Here is a 23,376-nt window from a genome sequence, read left to right as displayed (position 1 = left end):
GTGGGGGTGCAGCTTAATCAATTCTAGGATTGTAAGAAAGGGTGTAGTGCCAACAGGTGCTGGATTTTAGAGCGGAATCTATGCGGCAAAGAGCACCTGTTGAACCCCAGTTCCATGGAGTATATATTTTATTTGCAAACATTCCTGTCAGTGAAGAGAGTGGCTCAGATGTTACATAGGCACCAAGGGAGGGCCTCAAGGCCATTGTACCCAGTGCCTCACTTGTTTGGAGTGACTGAGTTCTGTGTGCATGACTATATTTGTGTGTGGTCTTCTGTACAGCTTTTCCAAACAAAACCAAAATGCCACACAGTTTTCCAGAAGTTTTTCGAGTACTGCATCTCCCACCAGTCCCACCTAGCCCCAACCAGTCTAACACTAGAACCCCAATGAACCTTAATGTTGGAACATTAAAGGCAGATTAAAAAAAAGAGTTTCTTCAATCAGCACATGGTTAAACTATGGAACACACTCCCTCATCAGGCAGTGATGCCCACCAACTTCAAAAGGATTAGGCAAATTCATGGAGGGTATGGCTAAGTTCTACCCCCACTGTCAGAGGCAGTAATGCTTCTGAATGCTAGTTCCTGGAAATGACAGAAGGGTAGAGTGCTCTAATGCTTGGCTTGTGCTTGTGGGTTTCTCACAGACATTTGGTTTGCTGCTCTGAGAACAGTATGCTGGGTAAGATGATCCAGCAGGCTGTCCTTACATTCTTATGCCAGGTTGGGGAAGACTGGTCCATGCATATATTTTTGTAGACTTGAAAACAAATGTCTATCCTTTCTGAATGCAAATAATCCTGAATGCAAACAATGCAACCACAAATATTGTCAGTACTTTGATGTAGTCTGTTTTGCTATTTATAAGTTCAGAAAAAAGTGTTTGTGTGTGTGTGAGTGTGTTTGATAGCATCATTCTAAATGCCATGCTCGTCATATAAAGCTTTTTACAAAACCATTTGCTTTCTAGATGTTTTAATGAAATGGAACATCTCCAGTTACATAATTGAACAATACAGAAACATTTTACATTTGAAGTCCCTAATTTTATTTTAGTCACATTGTGTGTGTGTGTGTGTGTGTGTGTGTGTTTAATTCATTTTGCTATTTAAAATGACTGACTAAAGTGCCCTATCTTCAAACCTTGCAAAGAGCATCTACATAAAATTCCAGCTACCACATGGTGATAGCCATTTTACATTCATTGTAGCAGAATTGCTTGGAATGCTCCAGAGTGTGGTTTCAAGCTAACTGCATAGCAGGTACCCAGCAGAGGAGTTAATGTATCCTTTTGATCTTTCCCTGATACAAGATCTTCCTGTGCAGCACTCTCCTTTTCCACTGTTTACAATTCCAATTCCAAATGTCTTTCAGAAATGACATTTTGAGCATGGCGTTCTCCTGCCAAGAAAGGAAGATGGCGTATCATTCCCTTGGGGGTTCATATTTTGCCTTCCTTATTATTGAATAATCACGGAAGTTTCCCTACTGCTGCAATAATGACTCACCTGTGTACATATATGTGCACATGCCAGACGTAGCTTGTTTTTCAGCTATCTTTGTTTCAGCTCTTTTACCCTTGACCTCCTGCTTTCCCCCAGCCACTTTAATTTAGGAAAATGGTAGGGAACCTCAGGTCTTGGGAAGATAGTCATATATAGCCCAAGAGATACTGCTTTCTGGCACTTAGGATGCTCCTCAGGCCATGCCTCTCACGATCCCTCCTAAAACGCCTGTTGTCCGACTGGAATATCCCCTTGAGCTGTGATAATGTTGCTTGCTTGCCTAGATTGAATATGTGTTTTTATTTAGAAATTTGATTCTTTTGCATAGCCAAAATGTATGGATGTTTTAGTTGAGATTCCTGCATTGCAAGGGGTCTGGCTGAGATGACCCTCAGAGTCCTTTCCAATTCTACAACTCTGTGATTCTATACAAATGTAAGTCACATCTATTGCTCCATTCAGTTTTGCTTCTGTCAACTGCTCAATACGGGCATGCAGCTCATTGGATATGGCCCTTTGGCTGAATAAGTTCTTGTGGCTTCTCCCTTGTGGCTTGTCCTCTGTCAGTTCACCCAAGTTCTGCATTGCAACTCAGTTGTGTTTATAGACAGTAAACATGCTGGTGACTGTCTACTTGCATCCACTTGCAGGCTTGCCTGCACCTCCTTCTTGGCCTTCAGGTGCTTCTTTCCCACTTGTCCCAGCAAAAAGTGAGTATGTCTGCTGAGAGATAAACTTTTAGTGTTGTGGGAGAGACAGCACTATCCATATATCCCAACCTTCACCAGTCTGGTGCCCTCTGCATGTTTTGGATTACAATTTCTATCATCTCTGACCATTGATCATGTTGGCTGAGGCTGATTAGTGTTGCTGTCTGAAACATATGGATGATACAGAGTAGGAAGACTGACTTGAAGTGGTTATCCTGTATTTCAGAGAGGAATCTTCCCAGATGGGAAGACTAGGGACCTTCTACCACTTAGCCATGACCCTCTATCATCTTAAAGCTACCTTAAGGTATGCCTCAATTTCATAGCAACCTCTGTGAAGTCCTTGGGTCTGGGATGGGTAACCTGTGGCCATCCAGCAGTTGCTGAACTACAAATCCCAAAGAATTTGTGGAAACCCCCCCCAACACCTTACACCTCCATCTTTAGCAATAGCAGCCTGCCCATATGGGGGCTTTGAATGCCATCTTCTGCAACATTATGTTCAGTTCATTATTTTTACTGTTTGCTCACTAAGTAAGCTGCAAAATAAAGGGTAAGGGTACTTGATATTTAGACCATATTGCCCATCCTCCTGCTGCAATCTGTCAATTCTGTTGTCGCTCCCACTATGCAAGTTGCAAACAAAACAAAACATTATAAAAATGGAAGGAACATGTGCAGGTAGGTGCAAAGAAACTTGCTCTGTCATATGCCAATTCATTCACATCTTTTGGGTCTTCTTCCTCTGTGCCCCCCCCAAGAGTTTTTCCTAAGGCTACAAGAAACATCATACTTTACGCTTATTCCAACCACTTTTTGCAAAGCAATGTACTACAGTGTTTAAGACCTTGCTTGTTTCGTTCTCATGCTGGGTAAAATAGACTGCATACACACCATACATTTGAAACACACGACTTCCCACCCTAAAGAATCTCAGGAACTGTGTGTACCCTTTGTAAAGCTACAATTAAGAGGCTACAGGTCCCAGGAGTCTTCGTGAGAATGCATGTGCTCTAAATGTGTGGTGTCTTTATGGCATATGTCCTTTGAGGGCCAAACTACATGTTATGCTATTTTCACTTTAAAAAACAAACAAACGGAGGAAAGCATAAGAACCTAAGAACTACTCTGTTGGATCAGGCCAAAGGCTCATCTAGACCAGCATCCTGTTCTCACAGTGGACAGTCAGATGCCCCATTGGGAAGCCCATGTGCAACAGCCCTCAGTTGTGATTCCTCAGAAAGAGATTTTCAGAGGCTTCAGAGCCCTGCCAGTCCCTGACAAAACCACCTTTATTTTCAGTAGCCAGTGGGCTGGGGTTGGTGATGCTTCTCCAAGGACTGGAGATTGCCTGGCTTACTGGCCAGTGGGCTGGGGCCAGCTGGGGGCTTGCAAATTGCCCCCGTTTCCTTGGATGCATCCCAACAGTGGCATGGGTGGGGGCACCCTTGCCTTTCCAGCTTCCCAACACAATGAGTCGTTGGTTCTTACAGAGGGTGAAGGGGAGTGAGGGATGAGGTGTGGGGAGGTCATCACAGAGCAGTGTGTGATGGGGAGACCAATCCAAGAACTCCTGCCACCATGCGACACACCAAGACCAGCTCCTAATGCCTCACTCCTCCCATCTCACTCCTGGCAAGCATCAGTGAACTGCTGTATTGGGAAGCCAGCAAGAGCATGGTACTCAACTTGCGTTGCATCACCAGCTGCTACTGCTTATTTTGCAGTTTCTTAAGTATGGCCAAAATAATGGCCAAAACCTGGAGCTTGCATGGGTAAAATTATATTTTATTATGCAATATGCTGGTGTCTTCACCCACTGAAGCATCAAAGGCTTCTGCAAACCTCTTTTTTTTTTTTTAATTAAATTTTTAATGAAGTTTTAACAAGTCACCACAATACAATAACAACAACAGTAACAATACCATAACAATAACATACTAACAAATACACACATATATAAACAAAAAGAGATTGGGGTGCCCAATCTCTCCATTGCTTTTTATATCGGTCCTGGAGGTGCTGTTGAACATGATTAGGAAGGACCAATTGGTCAAAGGTGTACAGGTCGGAGCGAAACATTATAAACTGAAAGCATTTGCAGATGATCTAGTACTTACTTTACAAGAGCCTGAATCTAGTACAAAAAGAGTTTTAGAGCTAATTCAAGACTTTGGTCAGGTTGCAGGATTTAAGCTGAATAAATTAAAAACGAAAGTATTGGGAAAAAATCTAACATCATTGGAAAAAGAAAGGTTCCAGAATGAGACAGGGTTAACTGTGGTTAAGAAAGTGAAATATTTGGGTGTTAACATGACTTCAAGAAATTTGAATTTGTTTAAAGATAATTATGATAAATGTTGGAATGAAATCAAGAAAGATTTAGAAATTTGGTCAAATATGAAGCTTTCCTTGTTGGGTCGAATAGCAGTTATAAAGATGAATGTGTTACCTAGAATGTTGTTTTTGTTTCAAACTTTGCAAATATTGGACAAGATGGATTGTTTCAAGAAGTGGCAGAAAGATATTGTTAAATTTGTCTGGCAGGGCAAAAAGCCAAGAATAAAATTTAAGATACTAACTGATATAAAAGAAAGGGGCGGATTTGCCCTGCCAGACTTAAAACTTTACTATGAATCAGCAGCTCTTTGCTGGTTGAAAGAATGGCTCCTTCTTGAGAATACGGACATTCTGGATTTGGAAGGGTACAACAATAGGTATGGGTGGCATGCATATCTTTGGTACGACAAGGTTAAAGCGCATAAAGGGTTTAAAAACCACATTGTCAGGAAAGCACTATACAATGTTTGGACTAGATATAAAGATTTATTGGAAAGTAAAACTCCAAGGTGGCTGTCACCGGTGGAGGCAAAGGCTTTTAAAAAAGTTAATATGGAGGCCAAATGGCCAAGATATGGAGAAATTTTGGAACAAGAAGGAGATAGATGGAAATTGCAAAGTTTTGAAAAACTAAAAGAGAAAGTGAGAGATTGGTTTCAGTATTGTCAAATAATGGAAGTGTTTAAAACAGATAGAAAAATTGGCTTCCAGGTGGAAAAATCAAAATTAGAGACAGAGTTGCTAGAACCCAGCACTAAGAATTTGTCAAGAATGTATAGCTTGCTGTTGGAATGGAATACACAAGATGAAGTGGTTAAGTCTGCAATGATTAAATGGGCACAGGATATTGGTCATGATATTTTGTTTGCTGACTGGGAAAGGTTGTGGACCACAGGTATGAAATTCACGGCGTGTAATGCCTTAAGAGAGAACATTATGAAAATGATATACAGGTGGTACATGACCCCAGTCAAGCTTGCAAAAATTTATCACTTGCCTGACAATAAATGTTGGAAATGTAAGGAAATTGAAGGAACATTCTTTCACCTTTGGTGGACGTGCCCAAAGATCAAGGCTTTCTGGGAAATGATCTATAATGAATTGAAAAAGGTACTTAGGTACACTTTCCTTAAAAAGCCAGAGGCCTTCCTCCTGGGCATTGTCGGCCAATTGGTGTTAAAGAAGGACAGAACTTTTTTCATGTATGCTACAACAGCAGCAAGAATACTCATCGCAAAGTACTGGAAGACGCAAGAATTACCCACCGTGGAAGAATGGCAACTGAAGGTGATAGACTATATGGGACTGGCGGAAATGACGAGCAGAATCCGTGACCAGGGAAGAGATACAGCACAGGAAGACTGGAAGAAATTTAAAGAGTATTTAAAGAAATATTGTAAAATTGATGAAGGTTAGGAAAATGCTGGATTGGTTATTAAGGGGTTAAAAGCGGCAAGGGATAATTAGAAGAAAACAATTTTCTTTTTCTTTCTTTTTTTTTAAAAAAAATTAAGTTAAAACTAGGGCAAGGATTTGCTGACAATTGAATTTGAAATTGGAATACAGAAAGGGAAGGTACGAGGAAGTCGTGAAAGTAAGTTAAAAGAAAGTAAACTCTGGAGTTATACATGTTTGTTTTTCTTTTTGTTTATATATGCAAACCTCTTTTGATAGGTGATAATTCACAACCTAATTGTACTTTTCAGAGTTAATTTATAGTATTTTAAAACCATTCTCAATCAGTTTCTTCCCAGAAGCATTTTGAATTTTGAAGACTTTCATAAGGGGCTGGGTGCTTGTGTGTCTTCAATTATATAAGCTGTCCTTCAGTTCCAGGACTTCCAATTTAAAGTGAACCCCCCCAAAAATAATAGAAGTTGAAGAGGTAGGGAATTGGATCCAACTGGAGGCCTGGATCCAGAAGTGGCGAGACATTTGTGGGTCACTCTGACAGGAGGGATGAAGCCACTCACCTGATATCATATGGTCTTAAGCAGTCAGGCAACTGAAGGAATTGGCATCATTTTTAAAACACAAACAGAATTTTGCCTGAAAAGGAAGAATTGAGAATGCACTTAGGGTCAGGCATGGCCTAGCAGGCCAACTTTTAGGCCTAAGCCTGAAATTATTTGCTGAGAGAATGGGAGTATTTTCAGAATGTTTCCACCACACATGATGACAGCAAATTCCCTTTTTAACTGCTCTGCACTGTGTGAAGAAGTGAATGTAATGGCATATGCTGTTGAGGGCTACTAGCCATGGTGACGTTGCTTCTTCTTCACATTTGGAGGCTGTAATGCTTCTGAATACCAGTTCCTGGAAACCAGATGAAGAGAGTGCTATTGTGTTTGGGTCCTGCTTGCAGGCTCCCCATAGCCATCTAGCAGGCAACTGTGAGAACAGGATGCTGGGCTAGATGGGTCATTGCCCTGATCCAGCTGATGACTTCTCTGTTCTTATGCCTTAAAGGACAACACAGTCTGGTGCCCTTGATTTGTTTTGGAGTTCAACTCCCATCAGCTGGGCTGGCTGGAGCTGATGAGAGTTGAAACATCTGGAGGGAACTAGGTTGGCAAAGATTGGGCTAATAGATTTATTGCAGCAAAAGCTGTATTGGGTCAGAGCTCACTTTGTCAGATCTATGAAGTGCTGCTCTCAATTGGCAAATACAAACCCACATGCAGGTAGAAAGAAGAGCTGAAGCTGTTAAATTGGAGTGAATCCAGAAACCTCAACAATCCACAAAAGGCGTGTCACCTTTCATGCAAGAAGCTAACCCATTACCCTTCCTGCTGCCCTGCATCTTACACAGCTTGCTTCAGCCCCTTCATCTCAAAGCTGGTCATGCTGGGCAGCTCTTTATTTGGCAAGTGTAAAATTATTCTGGGCTGCTCCTATGATGAAACAAACCACCCCTCTGGAGAGTAGAAGTATATCCCAGTTCCATCAGAGGCGACAGGCACCATTCCCCTAACTCGGTATACATTGCAGATGCAAATGTTTTATATATTAGCGGTTTAAATTATTTATTAAAGCTGTCAACTGGCAGGGGAGGAAATTGAAAGGGAATTCCAAATGAAATGTTATAAAATCACAGCTACATGCAATGATATTTCTGATTCAGCTGCTTTATAAAGTAGCACACAGATTTTGAACGTGGCAGATGTGGTTCAGCACTTATCTCTCCATGGTGGTTTGCTACAATTAAAAACAAACAAACACGAAAAACAATTTTAAACAAATCTCAATAACAGAAATAATGGGGGTCCATACACCCCCCACTCCCCCCCACATACCCCCCCCACAAGCACACATGATGAAAGCTAGGAGCAAAGAGGTGCCTCTTCAACATTTGCCAAAAACTGTGTAATTAAATTGCCAGATGCACCTCTGTGGGAACTTATGGGCCACCCTCTCCCAAGTTTCTGAGGGTGGTGGAACAGCCAAGAAGGTCCCCTGTGTCAAACCCAGGAAGGTTTGTAGGGAAGGAACATATGGTTGAAGAGTTCTGCATTGCTACTTGAATGAAAGTAGCTAGGGGTGCCGATAAAAATAATAAAAGGGGGGGCAGGTGATTGACCACAAGACACAGCACACACACACCCCATTTGAATGACAATGCCTATCAATTTTTGGGGGGAGGCCCCCTCAAATATTTTATTGGGGGGGGGGTTGAAGTGACCCTGGCCCCTAGGAGTTGGCTCCTATGGTACACACTGTCTTCAGTCGAGCTGAAGGCATAAGAGAGCACCAGGGGGAAGAATATGCCAAAGAGAGTTGGGGTGAAAGCACAGCCCTGTTTCACACTGCTCTTTATAGGTGTTGTGAGTATGAGCCATCATAGTGAGTGGTGCCACACAAGATTCAATCATCTTATGAAGCATAGGTGGGCATCCTATATTGTTGAACAGTGTGAAGGGTCCTTTTCGGCTAAGTCCAAGGCCTTCATCAGGACCATGAAGGCGATGTACAAGGGGCATCTCTGCTCATGGCATTTCTCCTGCAGCTGGCGCAGTGAGAGAATCATGTCAACTATGGACCTCTGAGCTCTACCGCTGCATTATGACTCAGGATAGACCTTGTCAGAAAGTGACTGTAACCTGTTGAGAACTACACAGGCAAAGGCTTTCCCCCCAGTGCTCAGCAGAGAGATGCCACGGTAGTTGTTACAGTCATCGTGGTCACCTTTGTTCTTGTAGAGAACAATGTGGAGTCACACAAGCCCTGTGGCGTGGATTCTGTTTCCCGACACTGCAAGAGGAGGCCATGGATTTAAGGCAGCTTTCCACATTTTGGGGGCACCACTGCTCTCCTGGCTTCCAAATACCGTGTGCCACTAGCGATGACCAGTGAGAAAGCAGGGAGGCACCCATTCTCAGCCAAAACAGAATTAAAAAGGAACCCAGAAATGGGAAAACAGAAAAGGCTGGGAGAGGAGGTAGGGAAGAGTTGGAAGGAGAGGGGTGACAAAAGTGAGGTGAGCTATATGATTAAGTGTAAAAAATCATGTTTCAAAGAGCTCTAAATGGTATTTAATTTGTGTAATCAAATGAGTCGTGTTTGTGAAAACACTTTTTATTTTTATTTTAATTGGGGAGGGAAGCTGTCAGTATATTGTAAGTGGATTACTGATTTTTAGGATGCATTGAGAACATAAAATAAAACCGCTTGTCTTGTTCTTTGCTGCATCCACCACTTGGCCCCCACTGTGCATGTGTAATATGCAGTATCTTTGTTCTGTAAAATTTATTTCTTAATCTGTATCTTGCAGTGCCCTGAATCATGGGCTTTGTGAAATGTGTAATTATGAATTTCCTTCCCTTTTGTTGTTTAAATTCTGTGCCATAAGTTTCCATTAAAGCACACATGAGGCACGACAGCTAAACTTAGAGTACCCAAAGCAAGCATAAAATGAATTGACAGCATGTGTTTCAACTCGTAAATTCAGGCGTGTAGAACGTGATATAGAAAGAAACACATTCATAAATGGGCCAAATGTACAGTTGCCGCAGGAGCCATAACTTTTGAATTTTCTGAACTTGGGCACATTACAAATGTGCAAATGTATCAGTAGCAATAATTTAATTGTTTAACATTGTTTGCCATACCGTATTTTTCGCCCCATAGGACGCACCGCCCCATAGGATGCACCTAGATTTTTTTGGGGGGGGAAATAAAGGGGGAAAAAATTATCCCCGCCCCAGGCTTCCCCCGACCCCAGGCCCCAGAACAGGCTGCTGCCTGCAAGCCTTGCAGGGAGGTCCCACCAGGCGCGTGCGCGCGAGGCTTGCGGATAGCTTCCTGAAACCTGGAGAGCGAGAGGGGTCGGTGCGCACCGACGCCTCTCGCTCTCCAGGCTTCAGCGAAAGCCTGCATTCGCCCCATAAGACGCACACACATTTCCCCTTCATTTTTGGAGGGGAAAAAGTGCATCCTATAGGGCGAAAAATACGGTAATTGACAAGAATTCTCTGTAGTTCAATGGTTCTCAGTGTATATCTTGTGCCAGCTGAAGATTTGCTCTATAGTTTACATCTGGCAATGCAACACAGTATTTTTAATGCACAGATGACTCACTTGCAACTCTTGATCTTTTTTATGAATCCCTGATGCCTTTTGAAACTGCTCTATTCCTTCTTTCCTTTCTGTTCGCTCCTCCTTGTTTCTTGCCATTCTGGTAGTTGTGTGTAGCACACTAAAGTTGGAAAGGAATTACTTTCCCTTGCTTTCAAGAACAGTAACTGCATTCATCCATTTTACCACTACTACTAATGTATACAAGAATAACACATCAAACCCACTGGGGCATATTTCTGACTAGACCAGCGTAGGTTTGGAATTGAAGCAGAGTGGACTTTATTACAGATCAGTTAATGCGGATGCAGAACATGACTCCACCCATCACTAGTGTTCCCTGCAGTCCCTAACAGAAGGAATGTGGCCCCTGACAGGAAAAAAAAGGATTGGCCACCCCTACTTCAATGTATGTGCTTTGATTTTAAATCTTGTGCTAGGCACCTTTGGGGGCTAAGATTGGCAGAGGTGGCCCTCTTGGTATTTGAACCCTGGTGACTGGAGAAGACAAAATCCCACCTGTTAGCATGCTAAGTGACTAGAGACTGAGAAATGGAGGGTCATTCCTTGATGTTTCAGTGGCTGGTGAATATGCAAAGAACCATCTTCTAGATTTTGCATTAACAACTTTCCCTTTTAAGATTTTGGACTTTGGAAGAGGATTCCTTTATACGGCTTCTCACTCTTTCTGTGAATGATGGATCACTGGGTGAATAGCTTACTAAGAGGAGCTTCACAAAGCAACAGAAAGAGTGCTAGTGTGAATCATTGATTTGTTAGAGAATGCAAAGAGTCTGAGAGAGAATTAATGGTAGCCTTGATCCAATGTATTAATAATAGTGATCTGGTTTTCAGCAGGTACATTTTGAATGACATAAAAAATAGGGAGTTGAATAAACCCACTGCTATCGTATGCCTTCCCAATGGGAAATGGTGAAGGGCCACAGCTTAGAGGTAGAGCATCTGCTCTGCTTGCAGAAAGTCAATCACTGGAAGCCTCCAGGTAGGGCTAGGAATGCCCTGAATTGAAAACCTGGAGAGCTGCTACCAGTGTTTTCCTAGATGTTGAGTCAATGAAAGCTGCTACCAGGAAAACACTCAAAATTGAGTGTGATATTGGAGGCCTACAAAGTGCAACATCTTGAAAAGTAAGTTGCCATCCTCAATTAAAACTTCCCTTCCTCTGAGCAGGACTATTATTATATTTCCTGTTTTTAACATTTCTTTCAGTGGCTTAACAACAAACAGGGTGTTCAGTGTTTTCTGTCATGCCCTAGGGACTATAATAAAGAGACTGGGACTGAGGAGATCTTTGAGACTTCTGCAGCTTCTGAGTGCTCCATCTGGCATTTATGTTTTCCTTTTGGTACACCTGATTTGTGTATAAATGTTTTAACTATGTAAATATTACTTGTTAAGAACTTTAGTTTTCAGTATGCCAGCAGAGGTCACTGTGTTCATGTAGTGCTCCATTCTTGAAATGCACAGCATTTTGAACTTCATAGAAACTTCTTTTTAGTGCAGAAATATGTGTTTACTACTTGACAGCGTAGTATAAAGCTATATGTTTAGCATCTTAGACATATTTAATGGCGCACAAGGATATTTGACAAAATCAAGCTGTACTATTTAAGACTATTGGGGAATGTATGAAAACTGCTCTGCACCCTTGCTCTCCATTTTCCTTTCCAAAGGGGGTATTCCAGGGCATGGGGGACAGTACCACAGAACAGGGATCTATGTTAGATCCTCAGCCCATTCATCTGACCTGCCAACCCAGCATAGAAAACTACTTTAAAGACTTGTTTTGCTTGTGCCAGGCTTAGGCAGAGCAGCTGTCCTGCTGCTGAATGGGGTTTGGATCTGGTGTTACTTAACACCAGCTTAATTTATGCTGGCTTGCTGTATGCTAACTTCTGGTGCATAGGATTCCTCCCTATATATGTAAGTATACGAAATCCATGTTTTAATTTATAGTTACTCAGTCCCCCACTCTCAAAATATTGATTCCTGTAGATCCACACCTGAAAATTTGTGTGTGTGTGAATGAACTCTGGGACCTCCAGTGCTCACACTTAAATATATTAATTTTAATTGAAGCACCAGACCGTGCACATAAAGATTCTAAAATGGGCATAAGCCATTTATATTGTAGTCCAGCCAGTTTGGAAACTCTTGTCATATATATTTTCAGCGAAAGATTTATGATAATGGTGTAGGAGCTGTCTATTCCAGTAAACAATTCTTTTTGTAAAAAAGAGACCTGAGCAGAAATTAGTTTTTAATCTCCTCCTCAAGATCCGTTTCCTTTCTTTTCTTTCCGATCTGTCAGTTTTAAAGAGCGTTTTTTAAAAGCTCTGCTTGTTATGAGCTGCTCCTTGCTTCTTCTTGTCTCAAGCAGTTTGCATGATTTCCTGATAAAAACTAGCATTGAGTCTCGCAAGTCGGCTATGAAAGATACTTATCTCATTGGAATAAAGGATCGTGTGGCATGCTGTGAATAGACTTTGTTTGGCTTGCTGATATTGTATTGATATTTTTAGCTCATTGTCAATGCTAGATGCAGATGTATTAATAGACACCCAAGTGCCAGATTCATCCTGGAATTGGCTTTGTTCTAAATTTGGGCTGCTTTTTCGAGGATAGCATCATACCAAAACAAACAGGTGGTTAAGGATGAGTGATTTCATGAGTCCCATGGAGACAAAAGGACATAAGAAGAGCTGGCTGAATCAGGCCTATGGCCCATTCTAGTCCAGCGTCTTGTTCTCGCAGTGGCCAACCAGATGCATATGTGAAGCCCACAAGCAGGATCTGACCACAAGAGCACTCTTTCTTTATGTGGTTTCCAGAAACTGATATACAGAATCATTACTGCATCCAGCTGCAGAGGCAGATCATAGCCATCCTGGCTGGCAGTCTTCAATACCCCTCTACTCTATTAATCCTCCTTTAAAGTTATTTGGCTGGTGGCCATCACTTCCTCCTTTGGGGGCAAGTTCCATAGTTTAATGATGTGCTGTGTGCTGCTTCCTTTCTTGGAGGGGGTGGGGGTGGGATCAGGATATAAGGGATGGGAGGAGTTGGAGGAGAACGATCTGTGGGGGGTGGCCCAATGGGCTGGGCTGGGATATGTCCAAGCCCTACAAGGCATCAGAGTTGTCCAGGGATGTTCCTCAGATGAAAGAAGCACATCTATCACTCCTTGCCCAACTGACACTCCTCAACCCCCCCCCCCCCAGAGCATTTCCTATTGGAAGAAGCGCAAGTGCCGTCACCACCAGACCAATAGGACACAGTACACACACCCTCCACTGTCCTGAGAAAACCCCTCGATCCTAATTTTATTTTATTTTATTGTAGATTTACAGAAATAAAAATACACACCTAAAAAATGAAAATAAAATAAGTTTTAGAAAGGGGCAAGATGAGACACTGATGCACAGAGCATTATTTTTTAAAATCAAGACTCCTTCCACTCCACTCTGCTCCCCCGTTCTTCCCATCCAGGGCAGCCCTGCCCTATGCCCTCTGCCTACCCCTTAGACACGGCGCATTGCATGGGACTGGATCTTAGTGACTGCAGCCTCTCTCCCTCCTTGCCTTCTCTTTAGCAGCCACTACAAGCTGCCCAAGGAAGGAGGCCGGCAGCAGCAGTCATGGGAAGGTCATGGAGAGACAATGGGATGCTCCCTCAGCACCACTGCTCAGAACAAGTGCTGCCTCACCCTCCTCCCTGAACCTGGCAGCAATGGCACTGGTAGAGGAAATAGAGCCATTCCAGGATCAAATCAGAAGCTGGGATGGCTTTTGTAATTCCAGGACTGTCCCTTGAAAATCAGGACACTTGGAGGGTATCTGCTTGCTTGCCCAGTCAAAAGATGCATTCTGTTTGCCACACTAAAGCCATTCCTACCCCACTGCTTTCTAACAAGAGTCTAAGGGGTGTAATCAACATCTTAGCTTGCTTAGCTATGCATGTTGTGCTTTTGACCTGTGCTATGCCTATGTACAATACTGAATTGAGCATTAAAGTTTCTTCCTTTTTTTGCAGAAATTGTAACCCAAGTTTGAGTTTTTCATCCAGTGCAAGTCAGGACAAGAGAAACCCATGCCATAGTAAACCAAGCTCTGGCTTAGGTGAGTGCAGTGCTGGAATGCAAAGGACTGGGAAGAGGAGCAAAGCAAGCTGCAAGCTCCTCTACAGGAGGCCATGCTTTAGCACACAGTCACAGTAAGCCATAGCTGAGCTTATCCTGCTGTGCAACCCAGACCAAAGAAACAAACTATAAAATATAATACTAATGCAAATGATTAAAGTTCATGGTTATATAACTGCAAGCCCCCCATTTTTCAGAACTGTTGTTTTCTTTTCATTTTAAAAGTAAGGAACGCAGTGGTTGCAACCAAGGGACGTTAATGCTGGAGCTGTAACTATATGCCCCTGCAAGGAACAGAAGGGAAAACAGAGGGCACAGTATTGTGTGGAATGATTAGGTGACAAACTAATGAGCCTTGAGGGGTAGGGAAATTGACTACAAAAAGCAATTAAATAGGCACCAGACATTTTGAATGCAGTACTCTTCGGTAAACATTAAATACCACTGGGATTTGTTCATTAGAAGTGCCATTAAATATTAGTAAACAATACATAAAAATCCACTTGAGATGTCTAGGTTTGTAATCTTAAAATGCCCTCCCTTTACCTTGGTCACGACCTTACAAGTGATGCTATCAAAGTGGCTGAAAGGAGCAGGGGAACCAGAAATATATTAAACACTGTTCATTACGCAAGGGTTCTATATAAAGACACCTTCCCCACCTGCCGCCTCTTGAATGATGGAGGTTTTAATTTATTTAAAAAATGCTTAGAAAGCTTCTACAAAGAGCAACAGCAGTGTTGATATTCGTTATCTAGCATCTATCCTGCTGTTGTACAATAAGTGCCCAGAAAAAGCTTACACAAATAGAGTTAATGTGTAACTTTATGACCATGACAAAGAGCTGCTTTTAACCAAACAACACCACCACATTTTTGTAATAAGGATATCATCTACAGATCTGAATTCATGAAGAATTAGAATGGTGTATGTCTGTTCTGGCACTCACACATCATTTGCAAATGTCTCATTTAAACTTCCTAAATCCTTCACAAAGTATTTTTTATTTTTTTAAAAAATTATGATTTTAAGTTATAGACATTTCAATAGTTTTACAGTCATTTTACCATTTCAAAACCCGACTTCCTGCCTCCTCTTTCTGCGGTTCCTTAAATTTATTTTTATAATTTACTGCATATTCTAAATTAACTTATTCTTTTATTCATCTACTTTAATTGTTTACTCTTGTGAAACTGCAGTTTATTACAACAATCCTGCCAATGTCCTTATCTGTTTACAATTTGTTTGTACATATTCAATAAACCATTTCCATTCTTTTATTAAAAGTTTGTTGATTTCTTATTTTTCCAGTAAGTTTCACTATTTCTGCATAATCCAGAAGTTTTTGTATATATTCTTCTTTCGCCGGGACTTATTCTTTCCCATTTTGGGCAAATAACATTCTTGCTGCTGTAATCACATACATGAATAAATTTCTATACTGTTTAGGTAGTTCTGCCCCTATAATTCCCAGAAGAAAAGCTTCTGGGGTGTTGTTGTTTTTTTACAGATGATATTTTAAACATCTTTTTCAATTCATTATATATAATTTCCCAGTCAGCTTTAACCTTACTGCAAGACCACTACATCTGATAGAAAGTACCTTCTTTCTCTTTGCATTTCCAATCCTTATTCAATTTTGATTTATGCATTATTGCCAGCTTACTCAGTGTTAGATACCATCTAGGTAACATTTTCATATAGTTTTCTCTTAAACCATGGCATACTGTAAATTTTATATCCATATGCCACAATCATTCCCACACTTCCATATCCTAATGTATCATTGAAGATTTTACTTGCTCACCCTTTGTCTCCCAATCCAATAATAACTTATACATTTTAGATACCAATCCTTCACAAAGTATTAATCAGCAGAGGCATCATAGTTATTTTTCACAATTCTGTATACCCCACCTTTCAGTATATAAATCCAAACAAGTTTGCTTGCAACTAATAGTCAGTTGCATATTTTACAATATAATAAAATGTTAACAAATCGAAAACACATCAGGTTCATTCCCAGATGAACGTTGATAGCTCATGCAATGGAAATAGGTGGCAAAGGGATAGTCTAATTGGGGCAGCTCCTGGGGTGGTCTTCAGCTGGCTCCCTCTCCCCCAGCCTGCTCTGGGATCATTTCTACAGAGCAGTTGATAGTAGATGCTGGCACTCTTACATTTGAATTCTGGTGAAGAAACATCAAACTTGGATGAAGATGGAGATGAGGCAGAAGATCAATGAGTTCTATGGGTGTTCCACTTTTGAGTGGTGGATGGTTGCCTGAGTAGAGGCTAAAGCAGCATGAAACTAGTGATGCATCACAGGTAGTTGCTGCAATGGACAATATTTGTGACAGGGACTTGTTGAATAATTTAGAAAGGGTGGACTTTTGAGGGTTGCTTTTCCATTCCTCACTCAGCTAGACTCCTCAATCTCCCAGTGTGTGTGATTGCAGCATGTTGCTTGTCCACACAATAGCAGTAATCTTTCCCAAAAACAATAATATATCGTGTTTCCACTGCTCTTTTAAAAACTGGGATGTTAAGCTCATTGGGAATCTTGAGCCAGAGCCTCTAGCAATGGGTCCCAGGTGCTTAATTTTGTGCCACAATAGAAACTTGTAGAAGATGGAGCACTTGGCCTATACAATGCAGTACCATCACTTCAGATAGGGCAGTACTATAGCTACTGCCTCAAGAGAGGACTCTGGGGTCAATAGGGTTTTACCTGGTCCTGCATGGATTCTGCCACTACCTTGGCTCCCTTATAAGAGTGGCTTGTTTGCTCAGCAAGGGACTGAGCTTCTCTGACTGACTGCCCTGCCTTGACTGCCTTTTTATCGTCTAGTTAGATTGTCTGCCTGATTGGAACTTACTTGCCTCCAGGCTACCGTCTCTGACAAGAGGAAGGTTCTTCACTCCATTATGCTGAGGTTGAGAAGTGCCTTATCCAAGGCAGCCCAGGGAGATTGGATCCAGCCCAAACAATGAACCACATCCCCCTGCTCTAAAATATATATATACAAATAATTGAGCTATCTTATTTGCTCCGTTATTTTGCCTCAGGCAAACATGCAAGATGCTTCTTCAAGAGCCTCAGCTGTCACTCCCCCGCCAACCCGCAAAACATGTGGATGCAGTTAAGACAATCAAAGGCATCAGGGTCTCTTGAAGGTTGCATATTCTGATGCAAGTAAATGTTGCTTTCTGTGTTAGATATAAAAGGAAATGGCCGTTCTTATCACAGTCAATAGGTGGCTTGGACTTGGCAAAATGGTATTTATTTACTCTCATCATCAGAGAGAGCATTCTGTTTTTGAAGTGTTTTATCTTTAAAGTCACTGCATTTTTTGTGCAAACATAACATTACAATTAATGGTCACAGTTGTTGGGATTGAAGATGGAGAATAATTTTGTTTGGTCTGCATTTTTTTTAAGTGAAGTGACCTAAATCACATTTGCAAGAAGAAGAAGAAAAGAATCAGAAAAGGGTTGTATCCAAGTAACTTTTACCTATTTAAATTACAGTGGTACCTCAGGTTACATACGCTTCAGGTTACAGATGCTTCAGGTTACAGACTCCACTAACCCAGAAATAGTGCTTCAGGTTAAGAACTTTGCTTCAGGATGAGAACAGAAATTGTGCTCCAGCAGCGCAGCAGCAGCAGGAGGCCCCACTAGCTAAAGTGGTGCTTCAGGTTAAGAACAGTTTCGGGTTAAGAACGGACCTCTGGAACAAATTAAGTACTTAACCTGAGGTACCAGTGTAATAGCCTTAAATTATTCATGCCGTTAATTTCAGTGGGTCTTCTATGAGGAGGTGTAATATTGGATATGACCCAATGTAATTATCATTTGGTTTTTGCACTTCTCTGAATTTTGTGATACAGTCCTCAGTATTAAAAAGTACCCAAAAGCATAAAAACATATATCTTACAATAAAATGCAGTTAGAAATGCATACAAGATAAAGTACTGTATTTTTTGCTCTGTAAGACTCACTTTTTCCCTCTCAAAAAGTAAGGGGAAATGTGTGTGCGTCTTATGGAGCAAATGCAGGCTGCGCAGCTATCACAGAAGCTAGAACAGCAAGAGGGATTGCTGCTTTCACTGCACAGCGATCCCTCTTGCTGTTCTGGCTTCTGAAATTCAGAATATATTTTTCCTTGTTTTCCTCTTCCAAAAACTAGGTGTGTCTTGTGGTATGATGCGTCTTATAGAGCGAAAAATACGGTATGTATTCAAATATGAATCTTCAAATGAATTTTTAAAAGAAATTCACAGATTAATGTGGGAAAGGGACAGAATGGACCCATAAATCCATGTGAGAAACTGAGGCAAACCAGAAATAGGATGATCCATTCATCCTCAGCTAGGGCCTGGCTTAGTATGTAAGCCTTATTCACACTTAATCCTGAGCCCAAACCACAGTGAAGTGTGAATAAACAGATGTGTGTGTGCACTTAGAAAGTTGCTTCTCAATTATGCTACTGGGAGCTAAGCTATGGTTCTACTTGTGAACCCAGGCTTCCTGTTTGTCTCCCCCAAGCAAACCATGAGCAATAAGTCAAGAACAAACTTTGACTGCAGCTCATGGTTTGTTTGGAGAGAGACAAACCATGAGCCTGGGTTTGCACGTAACGCTAAGCACAAATCTTGGCTTACCTTCCTGTAGTGTGGCAACAGGACGAGCGGAGGGGGAGCAAAGCAATGATATTCTAATTGTGCACCATCATGCTTGCTTGTTTATCGTAAGCCATAGTTTGCCTTAGGCTGACATGTGAGTCAAGCCAATATATGGATTAGATCAGCCTTCTTCAGCCTGGTACCCTGCAGCTGTCCTGGAGTTCAGCTTCCATCAGCCCTAGCCATCATGGCCAATGGTCAGGGATAATGTGTGAGATGCTGTCCAAAACACTGCAAAGTAGGGAAAGCTGCTATATAGTAACTGAATTGTTTATAAGAACTAAAGGAGAGCCTGCTACGTCAGGCCAGTGACCCATCTACTCCAGTATCTGGTTCTCATAGTGGCCAATCAGGTACCCATGGGAAACCACCAAATAGGAGCTGAGCACAAGAGCACCCTCCCTCCTGTGGCTTCCAGCAACTGATACCCAGAAGCATTACTGTGGATGTAGGGCATAGCCCTTGATAGCTAGTAGCCATTGATAGCCTTATTCTTCATGAATTTGCCCATTCCTCTTTTAAAGCCATCCAGGTTGGCAGGGGGTTGGACTCGATGGCCCTTGTGGTCTCTTCCAACTCTATGATTCTAGGTTGGTGGCCATCCGTGCCTGCCGTCGGAAGCGAATTTCATAAACTATGCACTGTGTGAAGAAATACTTTTTTTATATATCTGTCCTGAATCTTCCAACATTCAGCTTCACCAAATCCTCACAAGCTCTATGAGAAACAGAGAAAAACTTCTCTCTCTCCACATTCCCCATGCCATGCATATTTATATAAAGATCTATCATGTCACCTCTTACTCTCCTTTCCTCTAGACTAAAAAGTCCCAAGTGTCACAAGCTTTCCTCATAGAAGAGTCGCTTGATCGTTTTGGTTGCCCCTTTCTGAACCTTTCCCAGCTCTACAATATCCTTTCTGTGGTGAGGCAACCAGAACTGCACACAGTATTTCAAATGCAGTTGCAGCACAGATTTGTATAAAGACATTATGATATTGGCAGTTTTATTTTCAGTTCCTTTCCTAACCATCCCTAGTATGGAGCCTGCCCTTTTCACAGCCACCACATGCTTTGTTGGCCCTCTGTTCAATGGCCAACAAATTGTAGGTTTGAAGGCTTTTTGGAACACCAGATTTGTTGATTATCCCTTGCAAGAAACCAAATTGAGAGATGACCTCTGGATTATTGTCTAAACTTGTTTCCTGCAAAGAGCATTCATTCACAGAAGGCCTTTTTTGGAATGGCTGTGCAATTTAAACAACTGCGATGAAGTGGCACACAGGGGGAAGCACTGTTTTAATCCCTAAAAAAAATCCTACAAGACTCCTCTGTACAATGAAATGAGAAGTCAAAGGAAATAAGATGGCTTTCGTTGTGAGGAGGAGTTTGTTCCTCTTGGTGAATTGTAAGTAACCGTGGAGAGTGCAATATGTGGGCAATATCATTCCAAGCGCTGGAGGCGTAAATGATATTAGATTGTGATTGCTATTATAAATGGGCTACTTCAGAGTCCCTATTTACAAGTCTTGCTAGTACTATGCACTATATAAAAAAATCTAAATAAAATTCTCAGAGAAATACAATATTAAATCAAATCTTTCTGTTATCCTGCTGGTGGTTATGAGAAGCTAGACAGGCTTTCAATGATAAATTCATAATTCTCACTGTCTGTGAAGCTCTCGGAATAGCGGGTGGGGGTTGGGGGGTGGATGCTACTTTGTAATGTTGTTTTAGTCTAAGCTGTGAGCTGAATACAAAATTTATTAAAGTAAAATTCAATACAGGGTAAGAAGTGGAAGGGTGACAATTGATTAAAAAAGCATGTTTCTGATGTGGCTTGAGGGGACCAGTAGTAAGACTTTTTTCTAGTGGGAATTATTCACTTCCTTTAAAGGAAATACACCAGAATGTGATTGAATTTTCCCCAGAAAATGGGTGAGGGGGGACTTAGGGTTTTTCTTGATTTGGTTGCCAGTTGTGATAGAATCTGTTTTATGATGTATTATAAAGGAGAACAAGATTTCACAGCAACAAATGTTTTCTGAGTCATCTTTTGATGTTAATATTAGTTGTATGTTTTTCTCCAACTGATTCCTCATCTGTGGACAGATCAGGGGAGATGAGAACAGAAAGTTATTCCTAATGTTTAGTTGAAATTTCCTTCCTTGTAACTTGAAGGCATTGGTTAGGGTTCTAACCAAAAACAAGCTTGTTCCATCTTCCATGTGACAGCCCTTCAGATATTTGAAGATGGTTATCATATCCCCTCTCAGTCTTCTCTTTTCCAGGCTTAACATACCCAACTCCTTCAACTGTTCCTCATATGGCCTGGTTTCCAGACCCTTGATCATTTTGGCCGCCCTCCTCTCTTAAACATTTCAGCTTATCAGTATCCTTCATGGTGCCCAGAACTGGACACAGTTACTCCAGGGAGGCTTGACTAAGGCAGAATAGGGTGGTACTATTACTTCTCTTCACCTTGACACTTGACTTCTGTTGATGCAGCCTAGAATTGCATTGGCTTCCTGCCCCCTGCTGCATCACACTCTTGCCGTGTTATCCTTATGGTCTACTAAGACCCCTAGATCCTTTTCACATGTACTTCTGTCAAGCCAGTTGCTTCCCACCCTGTACTGGTGCATTGTTGAACAACAGTGGGGCCCAGGACAGAATCCTGTGGCACTGACTTGCCACTTTTTTCCAAGATGACAAGGAATCATTGGTCTGCACTCATCCACCTCACAGTAATATTGTCTAGCCCACATTTTACCACTTCTCCACAAGAATATAATGCAGGACTTCTTTGTTTTGATTAGTTATTGTAAGACCACCCTGGGAACTTTTAATTGAAGGGCACTGCATAATTGTTTTCAAGAAGTCAAAAATGGTTTATCAGTGCCTTTTCCCTGCACGCCTCATTTTATTGCATTGAGTCAGACCCTTTGTCCATCTGTCTCAATGTTATCAACACCTTTGATCCTCCTGATTTTTATGAACTACAGCTCTCTTCATCCCTGGCCATTGGTTATGCTTGCTAGGGCTGATGAGACTTGAAGTTCATCAACATCAGGAGGGCCAAAGGTTTCCTCTATCTGGTATAGACTAACTGGCAGTCTCTCTACAGGGTTTCAGGCAGGGGGCTTTCCCAGCTCTACTTGGAGATGCAGGGGATTAAAAACAAGATATTCTGCATGCAAAGTAGATGCTCTTAACAACTGAGCTATGGTCTTTCTGCAGGAAGTGACCTCGTACTATTTCCTGTATAACTGGATATACAAAGGAACAGTGTATTGGGGGGACTCCATGTGTTGATAATTTAGTCTTTTGAGCATGGAATGTTTGTTTTCTGTTTAAATTTGAATTGTTTTTTTAAAGCCTCTCTGAGCATTGCATTGTTCATCTCTCTTGATTTTCTGAGAAAGAAGTCCGTCCCGTCCCCGTCCCCCCTGGTATAGTGGTGCTTCGATAATGCTTAAAAAAGCTTCTTGAAAAACACTTTTTCTCACTTAAAATAGAAATGTTGAGTTTTTTGTTTCAACATCCTGCATTTGGCTTGAAATACTAGGGGGAAATCAAGGCTGAGGGAGAAAAAAACTTTTATGGATAAATATATTGATAGTTTGCAGTATAAAAGTGGAAATATGTTACCATTTGGTTTCTTAAAAGGTTGGGTTTAAGAGAATAAAAACTTTACTTTGAAGAAAAAAAAGAGTATATATAGATGAAATATGCTGCTATGTCAGTGACTCTGAGCCAGAAACTGCAGCTGCTATATTGTGGAAATGGAGAACAAAGTTTTTGCCCTCTACACATATTATTGAGTTGAATTCTGCTGAACAATCAAGAAGTAATGAAAGCAAGGGGTTATTTGCCTACACTTGGAATCTTGTAATCAATCCGAAACCTACTTTAATTGTTACCTAAGTGAATGGGCTATTACATATAAAAATGGAACAAACAGAAGTAATTTTCATATCAGGCTGAGGATTTAAATGAGGTATACAGTGTATCAGTAACTTAGTGTTCAGAAATGTTTCCAATGAGCACTAAAATAGAATCTTGTATTAATTTTATTTATTTGCAACCTACAAGGCGGGTGGAACAATTGTTTGATTGAAATACCTAACTACTTCAAGTAGCACCATATTCTCATCCACAATATTTAACCTAATGTCTCATAATAAACCTGAGTAGTAGATAGAACCATAGAATTGTAGAGTTGGAAGGGACACCAAGGATCATCTAGACCAACCCCCTGCAATGCAGGAATCTCAACTAAAACAGGATGCAACCTAAGATGTATCAGTTTAAACAGAAAAGAGACAGAGAGGTCAGCTCAATAGGTTAAAGGTAAAGGGAAGCTGGAGGTCTCTCATTCTATCTGTCAAACCCATTT

The 23,376-nt window shown here is 41.3% G+C and overlaps 1 protein-coding gene and 1 long non-coding RNA gene across 19 annotated transcripts in view; both read left to right on the top strand.

Annotated features, from left to right (window-relative positions):
- Positions 1 to 23,376, top strand: part of RBFOX1 (RNA binding fox-1 homolog 1) — a 1,500,640-nt gene that overhangs the window by 507,808 nt on the left and 969,456 nt on the right. The window lies entirely within an intron of this gene.
- On the top strand, positions 8,710 to 11,503 carry LOC308573373. Its single transcript, XR_014002065.1, has 3 exons — positions 8,710 to 9,034; positions 10,987 to 11,279; positions 11,409 to 11,503. It is a non-coding gene; the product is annotated as an uncharacterized lncRNA (long non-coding RNA).

Source organism: Podarcis bocagei, assembly GCF_964188305.1.
Source record: "Podarcis bocagei genome assembly, chromosome: 14".
Lineage (NCBI taxonomy): Eukaryota > Metazoa > Chordata > Lepidosauria > Squamata > Lacertidae > Podarcis > Podarcis bocagei.
The sequence above is the reverse complement of the archived record's forward strand: the minus strand, read 5'-3'. Positions and strand labels throughout refer to the sequence as shown.